At 45.8% G+C, this 12,153-nt stretch overlaps 1 protein-coding gene across 6 annotated transcripts in view; it reads left to right on the top strand.

Moving 5' to 3' along the window:
* The first annotated feature begins 6,014 nt into the window (after nt 1-6,014).
* RAF1 (Raf-1 proto-oncogene, serine/threonine kinase) overlaps nt 6,015-12,153 on the top strand; it is a 115,823-nt gene continuing 109,684 nt past the window's right edge. For 3 of the 6 annotated variants that reach the window (XM_039547717.1, XM_039547716.1, XM_039547711.1), the window contains exon 1: nt 6,415-6,493. The gene's annotated coding sequence lies outside the window, so the exon portion shown is untranslated. Of the gene's footprint in view, nt 6,145-6,364; nt 6,494-12,153 lie in introns of those variants that run through there. The other 3 variants (XM_039547714.1, XM_039547713.1, XM_039547712.1) reach the window with 3 other exon arrangements.

The raw sequence follows: 12,153 nt of genomic DNA, 5'->3' as shown, positions 1-12,153 counted from the left end.
CAATCCTTCTTCCTCTTAAGTCTGTGTACAGACAGGAAAATGGTTCAGCTTGGAAAAGAGAAGACTAAGGGGGAACATGATAGAGGTATATAAAATCATGAGTGATGTTGAGAAAGTGGATAAGGAAAAGTTATTTACTTATTCCCATAATACAAGAACTAGGGGTCACCAAATGAAATTAATAGGCAGCAGGTTTAAAACAAATAGAAGGAAGTTCTTCTTCACGCAGCGCACAGTCAACTTGTGGAACTCCTTACCTGAGGAGGTTGTGAAGGCTAGGACTATAACAATGTTTAAAAGGGGACTGGATAAATTCATGGTGGCTAAGTCCATAAATGGCTATTAGCCAGAATGGGTAAGAATGGTGTCCCTAGCCTCTGTTCGTCAGAGGATGGAGATGGATGGCAGGAGAGAGATCACTTGATCATTGCCTGTTAGATTCACTCCCTCTGGGGCACCTGGCATTGGCCACTGTCGGTAGACAGATACTGGGCTAGATGGACCTTTGGTCTGACCCGGTACGGCCTTTCTTATGTTCTTATGGTATTAACACAGGTTAATGTGTACATACAAATGGCTGGAGGGAGAGTAATGCAGTGTTGCCACCTCTCACAATTTTTTCATTAATCGTGAGTTTGGCCCGGGCTGGAGTGAGGCCATGTCTACACTACAAACTGTGGTTGACACAAGTTATGTAGGCATACAGCTGCCAAAGTTTGTATATCACTCAAGTGCTTGCATACTTGGCGGCTTGCTTTGGTACAGTATGTATTCACCTGGCATGCTTGTGTCCATGTAAAGTGCAGTGCTCCACAGATAAGTATCCTGGTCCAGTGTGCCACATGCTGCCGTCTACTGCAATGTCTTTTTTGCGAATTTTTCACATGTTGTGGGATAGAAAGGATTTGCCCAGGGATGTCTGGAGCTTCGGGTAAAGTTCCTAGCATGCAAATTTATCCATCCCATAATGCCATCCAAATCCCACAATTTTCATGCCTTTAAAAAAATCCCACAAACCTCCATAGCACTTTTCATTGTCTCTCATTTCTGACAGAAGCATGGAGCCTGCAGAGTTCTGCACTATTCTCATGAATATTGCAAATACAGGATGCATGATTCTCCTGTATTTACAGACCCACAGGAAGTACTGCAACAATGGGGAACATGTAGATTTCTTCGCAGTTTGCTGAGGAACAGAGAAAAACAATTCAAGGTTGTTGGTGGCATTCACAGGAGTGCTGCTTCTGGGGCCGAGAAATGAGCACTGACTGGTGGGATCACATCATAATGAAGGTTTGAGATGATGAGCAGTGGTTGCAAGACTTTTGGATGCAAAAGGCCACATTTTAGATCTGTGTGCCAAGTGTGTCCCAATCTGCCAGCATATAGACACCAGAATGCGACCTCCATTAACAATGCAGAAGCAAGAAGTGATCACACTCTGGTAGCAATCCTATACTGAAAGCTTCCAGTCAGTGGGAAATCATTTTGGAGTTGGAAAATCCTCAACTATGGTGGCAGCCATCATCATACAAGCATGTAGGGCCATTAACCATCTCCTGCTAATGCAGGCCTGTGACCCTCAGCAACATGCAGAGAATAATGGATGGATTTTCAAAAATGGGGTTCCCGAACTGCAGTGGGGCAACAGACTGGATAGGCATGCATATCCTTATATTTGGCAGCAGCCCACTTTGCTACAGAGTAAACCAACAGAAAAGGCTACTTTTCTATGGTTATGCAAGCATTGGTGGATCACGGGGGGGATGTGTCATCAATATCAATGGGGGCTAGTCAAGGAAGGGGAATGACGTTTGCATTTTTGAGAACTCGGGAATGTCTAGAAAGTTGCAAGCAGGGATGTTTTTTCTTGACTTGCGGATTACCACTGGCAATATCGAAATGCCAATAGTGATTCTGTGTGACCCAGACTCCCATTGTTCTCCTGGCTCATGAAGCTGTACACTGGCCACCTTAACAGCACCAAGGAAAGATTCAACTACTGGCTCAGCAAGTGCAGAATGACAATATGCTTTTGGTGGATTGAAGAGACACTGGCAGTGTTTATTCACTAGAATGGATTTCAGTAAGAAAAATATCCCAATGGTTATAGCTGCCTGTTGTCCTGCATAATGTTGATGAATATGATTTTGCTACAGTAAAATCAAGCAAATTTCACAGAACAATCATGGGGAAAAATTTACAAAATCAGGGTATGATTATGGTAGAGCTGAAGCCAAAGCCTGAGCTCTGCTGCCTGGGGCTGAAGCTGAAGAAGACATGGAGATCTGTTACTCATGGAATCTGTGACCGCTGTGACCAAATTGTATCCTTAATAATGTCTCTGAGGGACAAGGGGAAAAGCTACTGCCAGGGTGAAGGGAAGATGTGGTGCTGCTGTCTGCTGAGTTTGAATAGCCAGACACAAGGGCTATTACAAGAGCCCAACATAGAGCTATGTAATTGACAGAGGCTTTGAAAGAGCAATTTAATAGTCAGAGACAGTATTGTTCTGTGGTGGAATTGTCTGGACCTGCAGCTTTGGGTGCTACTAAGAACTGTGTAGTGCTTGATATACATTTATAAATATGACTGTCTTCCTAAAGCTCTGAATTGTGTTTTTTTTTTATTGTGCACTTACAAGTATTGTTTGTTCTGACAACCACTATGCATTCTGCAAAATCTGTTGTGAACTAATAAAGATAATATGATTCTCCAAAAACTAGAATTTTATTGAGTGTGGGGGTGGAGAGGAGTGCAGAAATACAATGTGCACAATAAAATCTAAAGGCAACATATACATTGAAAATTTTGTAATGGGATGAAAATTTAAAATTAGAAAGGAAATAAATGCTTATGTCCATTTGCATGCACACATGTAGCCTATTATTGCGACACATAAATTTACCTGTGTGAACCACAGTTGTCATATGTGAAGCAGTGGTTTTCCTTGCTGTTTCCTGGCATGCAGTCGTAGGGGTAGTAATGTGACATGTGATATGTTGGGGGATATAGTGAATGGCAAACATGGAGTCCTCCAAGGACTACAGAGAGTGGAGAGTCTGGGATTTTTGGATCTACAGAGGTCAATGAAGGTCTGTAGCATTTAAGATTGCTGCCCAAGAAGACCCTTTATGTCTTGGGGGCATTTTCCTCTCCTTATCCTGTTGGGACTCCTGGGCCCTGTTTCTTCTCCTCTTTCTCTATGCTCTTGGTTATATTGGCCCTCTAAGCCGTTTGTTCACAGTCCAATGCAGCACTGGCTTGACATGTTCTGCAAGATTCTGCTTCCCTCATCCTCTTCTTTCTTCTCCTCCTCAGGGTCAAGTGTTCTACAGGCAAGGAGGGGCACCCTTCAAGGCTGCCATGCCAGATATGCCATTGGATTTACAGTCACAATGCAAAGGGAAAATGTTTCAAAACTCGCTTCCCTTATTCCCATCAGGGGCGGCTCCAGGCACCAACACGCCAAGCGTGTGCCTGGGGCGGCAAGCCATGAGGGGCGCTCTGCTGGTCGCCGCAAGGGCAGGTTGCCTTCGGCGGCATGCCTGCAGAGGGTCCGCTGGTCCCACGGCTTCGGTGGACCTCCCGCAGGCAAGCCGCCGAATCCGTGGGACCGGGGACCTCCCGCAGGCAAGCCGCTGAAGGCAGCCTGCCTGCCGTGCTTGGGGCGGCAAAATACCTAGAGCAGCCCCTGATTCCCATAAATACTTTGAATAAGAAATGCTGATTGACACTTTAGCTTCAGAGTGTCTTGGGCACAGCACTGCTTTCCAGCCCCAACCATGTACAGCCTACCATGGATTGGGGTGGGGAGGAGGGATTTTCTGTTACATGAGGCTATAAAACTTTGGTCCCAATGGGTCTAGGGCAATGGCAGTGAATGTTGGCACTATTTCCACAGGCGGTGGTGATTTTAGCTGATCTCACTCCTGACTGTGTCAAAGGCACAGAGAACACAGCTGCTACTGGTTTCCTGATGCCACTGGGGCCCATATACCATGAGCCTGTTTACTGCAATAGTGCCAGCTAAACTCATCACAGAGTGGCATGGAAAAGTATCCTACCATGGAGGAAGAAATAAGGCAGCTATCCTTAGAAAACATTGGGAGAGGATTGCAGAGAATCTCCATGAAAATTGAACTGAAATCTCTAGGAGGATAAAACAGATATCCTGATGTACATAAACAAAGTGCTTGCATGGCCCCTCTCCAGCCTACCCCCAATAGGGGAAAGACTGGGGGAGGGATAGCTCAGTGATTTGAGCATTGTCCTGCTAAACCCAGGGTTGTGAGTTCAATCCTTGAGGGGGCCACTTAGGGATCTGGGGCAAAAAATCAGTACTTGGTCCTGCTAGTATAGGCAGGGGGCTGGACTCCATGACCTTTCAAGGTCCCTTCCAGTTCTAGGAGATAGGTATATCTCCAATTATTTTATTTTTTATTTTATTTTAAAGAAAAGCAGTTGCCAACTTTACCTCTGTTTGTTATGTCTCTACTTCTTCTCATAAGAGTAAAACAATGGCACTATCTTTCATCTTGTTAACTTGGGGATGGGTGCCATCTTTAAATTTAAACATTGTAATGAAAAATTAATAGACATACTTACCCAAGTTCCCTTCCCCTTCATCAGGCTCATCTGCATTTGACTGGTGACACTGGCTAGACTGTAGCAGTCTCAAATAGCTCCTGGCTTCCATGACTGGAATCCTCCACCACATCTCCCTCCTTCCCGCTGTTCAAAGCAGCGGTCTTTGTTTCATGGTCCTTCAGGTATCCACAGTGGTCTGGAGCATGCTGGTGGGGGTCTCTGCAAAGCATGGCATATAGTTCCTTGCAGAAACAGAAAGTCTGTGGTGAAGCACCCAGATCTACTGTTGTGCTCCCTCACCTTGTGGTTTCCCTGATGTATGGCCTTTGCTTTCACACTGCACTGCTCCTGATTCCTGTCATACCCCTTTGACTGTGTAATCTGCTCATGTGTAAAATGTTCACATTTCTACAGGTGGCCTGTAGCTGTGAATGCACAGAACCACTAGTTCCTGTTTGATTCAGGCAGGAGCATAACTAGTGCATAGTGCTGCCATGGTCAGCTGGGTGGTTGCACACAACAAAGGTGAGCTGCTAGCAGAGGTGAAAGTGGGCCAATACAGTGTACCAGCAAGAAGTGGCCGCCGGTACAGGCCTGTACATAGCCAATGTTAAAATGCTGCTGTGGCAGTGTTTTAAGGACACTCCTGGGAGGAGGGGACAAAAGGGGCAGCTACTCTGGGGCCTGGTGATTTAAAAGGGCCCAAGGCTCCCGCAGCAGTGACTGGAGCCACAGGCAGTGCTGTAGGGCTAGCTGGTGGAGGCTGACCCCCCCAGCTTTGCCCCTTCTGGGGGCCCAGAGCCAGGCCCCTGTCCTGGTAAGAGTTTTGTTACTTTCACTCCTGGCTACTAGGTATGCTTGCCAAGGTGGGCAATCAGGAAAAGGCATTTCAAAAACACAAGGGAGGTTGTAAAGGCAGACGGGTGGTTTCTGGTTGGTGAGCCTTGAGCAGTGGAGTTTAAAAATGTGACTAGCACAGTTCATGTAACAGGGAATGGAGCAGTGTGGGACAGCTGCTGGAAGACTGGGAGGGTAAACACAGGTCCTGCAGTGGCTACACATGCTCTGCGTCTTCCTCAGTCTAAGGTCGATGATGCCTCTACAATGTTGAGGTGGTTTTCCTGTATATTGCAGCTACAGGGGCTGGAGAAAAATTTGAGCACAGACACATCCACAAATAGGTCACCGCAAGGGAACGTGCAGCGCCTAAACTTGCTAGGGGAACCTAGGCTCTCACGCTAACAGAAGCAGCGCCAGCTACATCCAAAACTGCAACTGCTGGGGCGGGTGCGGGGGTGACACCCCACTGCCAGGCTACTTCCCCCACGGCCCTGCCCCCAGGCGAAGAGCAGCGAGCTCAGCAGAGCTCCGGCAGGCCACCCGAGCTCGCCTCTCCTCCCTGCAAGCAGCGAGGGGCCCTGCTCCCCGGTTTCTAAGGCGAAGGGAGCAGAAAGAAGCGAGTCAAGGCAGCCTGCTGTGAGTAAAGGGATTCGGATCCTGCTGCAGCCGCTCCCGGAGAAGGGCGAGCCCCGGCCCCCAGGCGGCGCAGTGAAGGTGGGGCAAGTCGCACTGATTGTCACAGAAGAGGGGCGGGCAGGGGCCGTTGTCAGATCAGCTCCCCCGCACTATCCACGTAGAGCTGGGGTCTTCCACCCGCTCCGGCTTCCCCTACTCTCAAATGGCGGCTTGGGTCGCACAGGGGGCGGGGCAGAAGGTGGGTCTCATCGACGGCTCGGCGGTCTGGGCTGGCGGCGGGGGGAGGAGGAGCCGAGCGCCGGCCCGATCGATGGGCTCGCGAGAAATGTCTCGCGGAGGGTGAGGCCGCCATTTTAGATGGGGAACGGAACGAACGGCGCTGAGTGAGGAGCGAGTCCGGGGGAGCCGCGGAGCCTGCGTGGAGGAGGTACGGGCAGTGCGGGGGCCAAGGCCATTGAGGGGGGCGGAGTAACGGGGGTCCCCCTCCCCCGGCCGCGCTCCCCTTCCCCGGAGCGGACTCAGCGGTTCTCTGCCCCATCGCTGAACCCCGGGGACGCTGACCCGCCCGGGGAGGAGACGCCGCCGCCCCGCTGGAGAGCGGGTGTCAGCGAGGAGACCCTCTCTTCCCCCGACATAGGCGGCGGGCCCTGGGCTGCCCCTGCGCCAGGAGTGGGGACGGGACCGGACGAGGGCAGCCCGGTGTCCCTTCAGGGTGAGGGGACCCCGGTTGGAGCCGTTGGTAGCTGGGTCCCTGCCCGGCCTGAGCCCTGAGCGGGGCGCTCCAGGCGCAGAACAGGCTGTGCAGTGGCCTGGACCCAGCACCGAGGAAGGTGCCAGGGAGGGGGAAGGGGGCTCCTCCGTCCGTAGGCGGGGGGGGGGGGGTGGCCAGTCCCGGCCGGCCTCTTTCGTCTGGCGGTGTCAATGGGAGCCCCCCAGAGGTGACTGGGAATAGGGGGAGTTTTCTCTCCGGCAGGGAGAGACGCTGGAGAGCGGGGCTGTAGCAAGGGGCTTGTCGGGGGTGACGTTAGCCAAGTGGCTGAGCAGTGTGGGGCGTGCCATGTAGCTGATGAGTTTGTACAGCCCTTCCTATTTTAGTTTGTTCCTCCTCCTCCATGGGTTTTTTTTAAATCCCTCCCGCACTGTTTACTAGGTCTGGCGGGACACCTGAAATGCTACCCTGATAAAGTGTGGTATGCTGTTCTGTATTTATCTGTACTTAAACGATCTACTTGGAGCTATACTAGTACTGCATAGAACTGGGGACTCTTGTGTCAGGTAGCTAGTGATGTACAGCACTAGCCCACTAAATCTTACAGTCACCTTGATCTGCTGCACTGAGAATAGAAAGTGTATGTATCTCTCATATGGTTAAATGAATCCGTTTTTAAACACTGCAAACCACTGTTTGGACATTGGTATTTCAGTTTTGATGCTACATACTTTGGTTTAGCTTAAACCAGTTCTCAGTTGAGTTAAGCGCAAATTAAATACACCGTTTGTAAACTGCAAGGAGTGTGTCTTTGCAGGGATTTTTTTTTTTAGTGATTTAACTAAATATGTTTAAAATTATGACTTTTGTTAAACTGGGGCAACTTTGCCATGTAGACAAGGCCTTTCTCTGGAGCAGTACCTCATGATAGAGCCCATTTAGCTAAGGTTCTGGTAGGTATACAAATGATCTTCCTCTAAATAGCATTTTCTTGTATAGTTGTAAATTTCAGAATCTGTGCCAAAAGACATGACATGTCTGATGTTGCCTTCTACCCTAATAGCCTTGGAATGGCATCCATAAATGAAAGGAATTGGTCAGATGCTCTGGGGCCTCAGAACCAATTGAAGTGGGATTGTCAAGCTGGGGATGTGTTCCAGGCCTGTAAGAAGCAGTTGGAGATTGTCTTATGCATGTAAAGAAGAGGAGGAAACTAAGTGGGCCCTTGCACATCTTACTTGCCTGGGGCTCTACAGAAACTGAGGCCAGCTATGGTGGATGGAAAATACTTGAAAAGAGGATTAAAAATGATCATCTGTCTTGAAAAGCTTGTAAATAGCTAATATATAGATAGTGGCCTACAAACATTGACTAATGAATGGGTCTGTTTGTTGTGTACAAGATGAAGTATGCTTGTGGTGAGTTTACATAGGGACATTCAAGAAAATTAATCCAAATTAGCTAGAATTGTGAATTTAAAGCAGATTAGTTAAAACCCTGTGTGGATGCTCTCGTTCAGAATTAATGTGGTCTTGATTTAGTTTTAGTAGTTAATGTCTCTCTGTAGACAAACTCTTAGATTACTCGTGGTCACTAAATTGTGTTGATACACATAAGATCTTTAACCTGTTTCATGAGTGTAATTTCTTTAATAATACAAACCTGGCAAAATTGTGGTGGTAACATAGATCTGCAAAGATTGCCTGTAATGGATTATTAAATTTGAAGCACACTCATCATGCAGTTTATGTACATACTTAATATCTCCAAGACTAGATACGCCTCTAACCTGGTATAACGTGCTAAAGCAGTGCTCCGGGGGGGAGAGCAGGGCTGCGCACTTCGGCGGATCAAAGCAAGTTCGACATAACGTGGTTTCACCTATAACGTGGTAAGATTTTTTTTGGCTCCCGAGGACAGCGTTATATTGGGGTAGAGGTGTATTTTATTTCACAACAGCAGTAATTTACCTTACTTTAATGTTTGCCCTACTTCAGTATCAGGGAGAAATGTGCTACTGTTTCCAGTCCAGTCATATCAACTTGATACATACTGTTTGTAATGACAGGGTCAAAGTGAGGTACTTATAAGAGTTTATTTTAATCCCATATCCATATTTTGTGACGTTTGTTGTAAGAAAACTCTCTAAAGCAGAAATATGAGATGTTGAATACGTATATAGGAAAAGTTCTCTCAGAAGACTGACTAGAATCCTGAGCTGATAATTCATGTCACTGATCAAATATAACAACAGAGTTCAGTGAGGCAAAAATGCTTCCTTTTCGGTCTTTATAAAATTAACTTGACTCTTTTTAGAAATGGGTATGAATTAGCTGCTTTCACAGGTTTGAGATAATTTGCAGTTGGTATGGTATGCCTTGCATAATTGAATAAGTGAATAATCTCGGTATGCATTCAGTTATGTATTTGCTCTAGTACTGCTAAAAGAAAAGGTGGAATTTAGACAGACAAAATTTTGTGAACAGTTAATTCTCAGTGGCTTACTGGCCCTTGCTATTTGCATAGAATTTTTTTTTGTAAATAACTATTTTATTTTGGAAAGCATCTGCTGTGTGTTTACTTATTTAGTCTCGTGAATATTGTGTTTATACTATAAATGTCATCTATTTCATGCAAAGGTGATTTTGTTGGAATTCTGGATGCTAACATTTTATAGTTAAATGGAACATGCCCTTTTTTTGTGTATTAAAACCCTACTGTGGTTACATTAGTCTAATAAAATGAAATACTGTCAGACCCAGTCTATGCTACAAACTTACATTGGTATAACTATGTCACTCGGGTATGAAAAATCCACACCCCTGAATGACAAGATTATATTCACACCCCTCCCCCCAGTGTAGACAGCACTATACCCATCGACATAGCTACTGCCTCTCATGGAGGTGGATTAATTATGCCTCCTGGAGAAGCTCTGCCATCGACTTAGTAGTGTCTTCATTAAAGTTGCTGTAGCTTTTTAAGTGTAACCTGCCCTCTGTGAGAATTTTTGATTGGGTATAGCCATGATCTCTCAGTAGAGTTCAAAGCTAAGAAATGTAACAACCATGGGTACATAGATTTTAATCAGTGGACATTTGATTTCATGGGATATAGTCAATGTTGATTGACTCTTTATTTGTGGTGTGGAAAATTTAGCTTTTCAAAACTAGGATTGCAATACAAAAATTGTCTAGACTCTCTCATGAGCAATACAAAACATATCCATCTCACTTTGTTTACAGTTGCAGGTGTGTCTAAGTTTTGCCATTCTTCTCTAGTGCCTGCACCGAAAACAGATATCCTGCCTATTGAAATAAATGGAGCAGAGCATACTTTCAGACCAGTCAAAGCTGATGTGTTTTAACTTTAGACAAAACAGCTTAGGCAATAGGCCTTTCATGTAATGTACTAATATATATGGCAATACTGGTTTGTTTCCTTTCCACTCTTGGGGAAATAAGATTTAGGTTTGTATCTGGTATCAGAGGGGTAGCCGTGTTAGTCTGGTTCTGTAAAAGCAGCAAAGAATCCTGTGGCACCTTATAGACTAACAGACGTTTTTGCAGCATGAGCTTTCGTGGGTGAATACCCACTTCTTCGGATGCAAGTTTGTATCTGGAGACCATTCTATATTTAGCCTGAACTTTCTGTTCTGCAATTTTTATTCCATTTTACACTTCTGTTGAATCGTTTCACTGGCTATACTATATGAGGCCTGCTATCTGCATATTTCAGTTATGTACTTCAGTGCTGCCTAGCTTCTCCTCTTTTTATTGTTGTATTAGATTGTTCCAATTCAGATTCCAAATTGGGTGTTGCATTGCATCTTTGTTATTGGTTTGACTCAAAATGTTTCTGTTCTTTTGTAAATTACTCACAAAGGGGTTTTAATTTGTATTGCATTCCAGTTGATATACATAGTATCACTTAAGAACAGTTGGGACATCTTATAAGTATATTTTTAGATCACAAACTGAAGGAGGTTGCTTCACTGACTTGTAGCTGGGTGTGGTGAAGGGTTAACCATATTAATTAAAGTTGGCTCAGAATTTTAGACTTTTAAGATAATCGAGGCTCAGAATTGCTTTTCTTAATGCTCTTTAATGGAGAGCAAGCTAGAATTTTGAAAATCATTGTTTAGGGAATGTTGAGAAAATTGCCCAATGGAGATGCAAAGCTAGAGACTTAGCAAGAAAGAAATAGACAGGCATTGCCTTGCTTCAAGGAGTGAGGAGGTCCCCTCTTTTCTTATCCTACTTCCTGGCTGACTTGGGGAGAATGGGAACTCCATTCTGTGTTGCACTCCTACTGCTAAACTCTTTTCTCACTCCTCAGAGAGGAAGGGTATTGTGGCTTTTATTTTCTGATCACTGCTCCTTGCTCTGTTTAAATCTTATGGGTAAACCAGACAGTGGCTTGCTGAGGTGGTGGAAGGACTGTTTGTATTAATTGCTTGTAAAGCATGCCAGATAATTACTAGCTTGTGGTAGGTATGAAAGGAGGGAACCAACAGGGTCCAGGAGGAGGGCAATGCTCTGATGAGAGGCCAGCTACATGGGAATGAGAGGATATTAAGATTTCTATTAAGCTGCTGTCTCTAGGCTCTGGTATGGGGGTCTCCTTCATATCAGCATTTGGTAATACATATATTAAGGACTTTTTGCCTTCCTCCCTGTAGTTTCCGGAAGGAAGATGGAGCTTACTCCTACCCCCCGGCGTCTTGGCTGCTACAAGGGAAGTAGCTATCCAGTGCTGCTGTACTGTTCCATCAGCCCAGGCTCCTCACTGCTGCAAGGGAAGGAAGAATAGTTTTTAATTAGTAATTTTTTTGGTCCATGTCTCCTGTGAATACACCTTGTGTCTGCTGATACTGCTGTCCAGAGTTTCCCAAGCAACAACAGTAGCTCAGATGACATGATTCTTAAGTTTCACTGACGCCCATAGGATTCTGAATAGCAACAGTGACATGAGTCTTAACTTCATTGAGGTCTTACTTGACAAATTGGTGAGCAACAGTTGAGGCACACTTGTTGCCTTTAGGCTTAAGAAGGCAAAACTGCCTGGTTCTGATTCAGTTTGTGTTTGAAAGGTTATCTTTGCAACTGAAGGTTTTAGAAACTTTGTAAAAATGAAAGCTTAGGCCTGGTCTACACTAGGCGTTTAAACCGGTTTTAGGAGCGTAAAACCGATTTAACGCCACACCCGTCCACACTGAGAGGCCCTTTATATCGGTATAAAGGGCTCTTTAAACCGGTTTCTGTACTCCTCCCTAACGAGAGGAGTAGCGCTAATATCAGTATTACCATATCGGATTAGGGTTAGTGTGGCCGCAGATCGACGGTATTGGCCTCCGGGCGGTATCCCACAGTGCACCA

Source organism: Mauremys reevesii, linkage group 7, assembly GCF_016161935.1.
Source record: "Mauremys reevesii isolate NIE-2019 linkage group 7, ASM1616193v1, whole genome shotgun sequence".
NCBI lineage: Eukaryota > Metazoa > Chordata > Testudines > Geoemydidae > Mauremys > Mauremys reevesii.
Note: the sequence above shows the minus strand (reverse complement) of the source record. Positions and strands in the feature narration are given on the sequence as shown.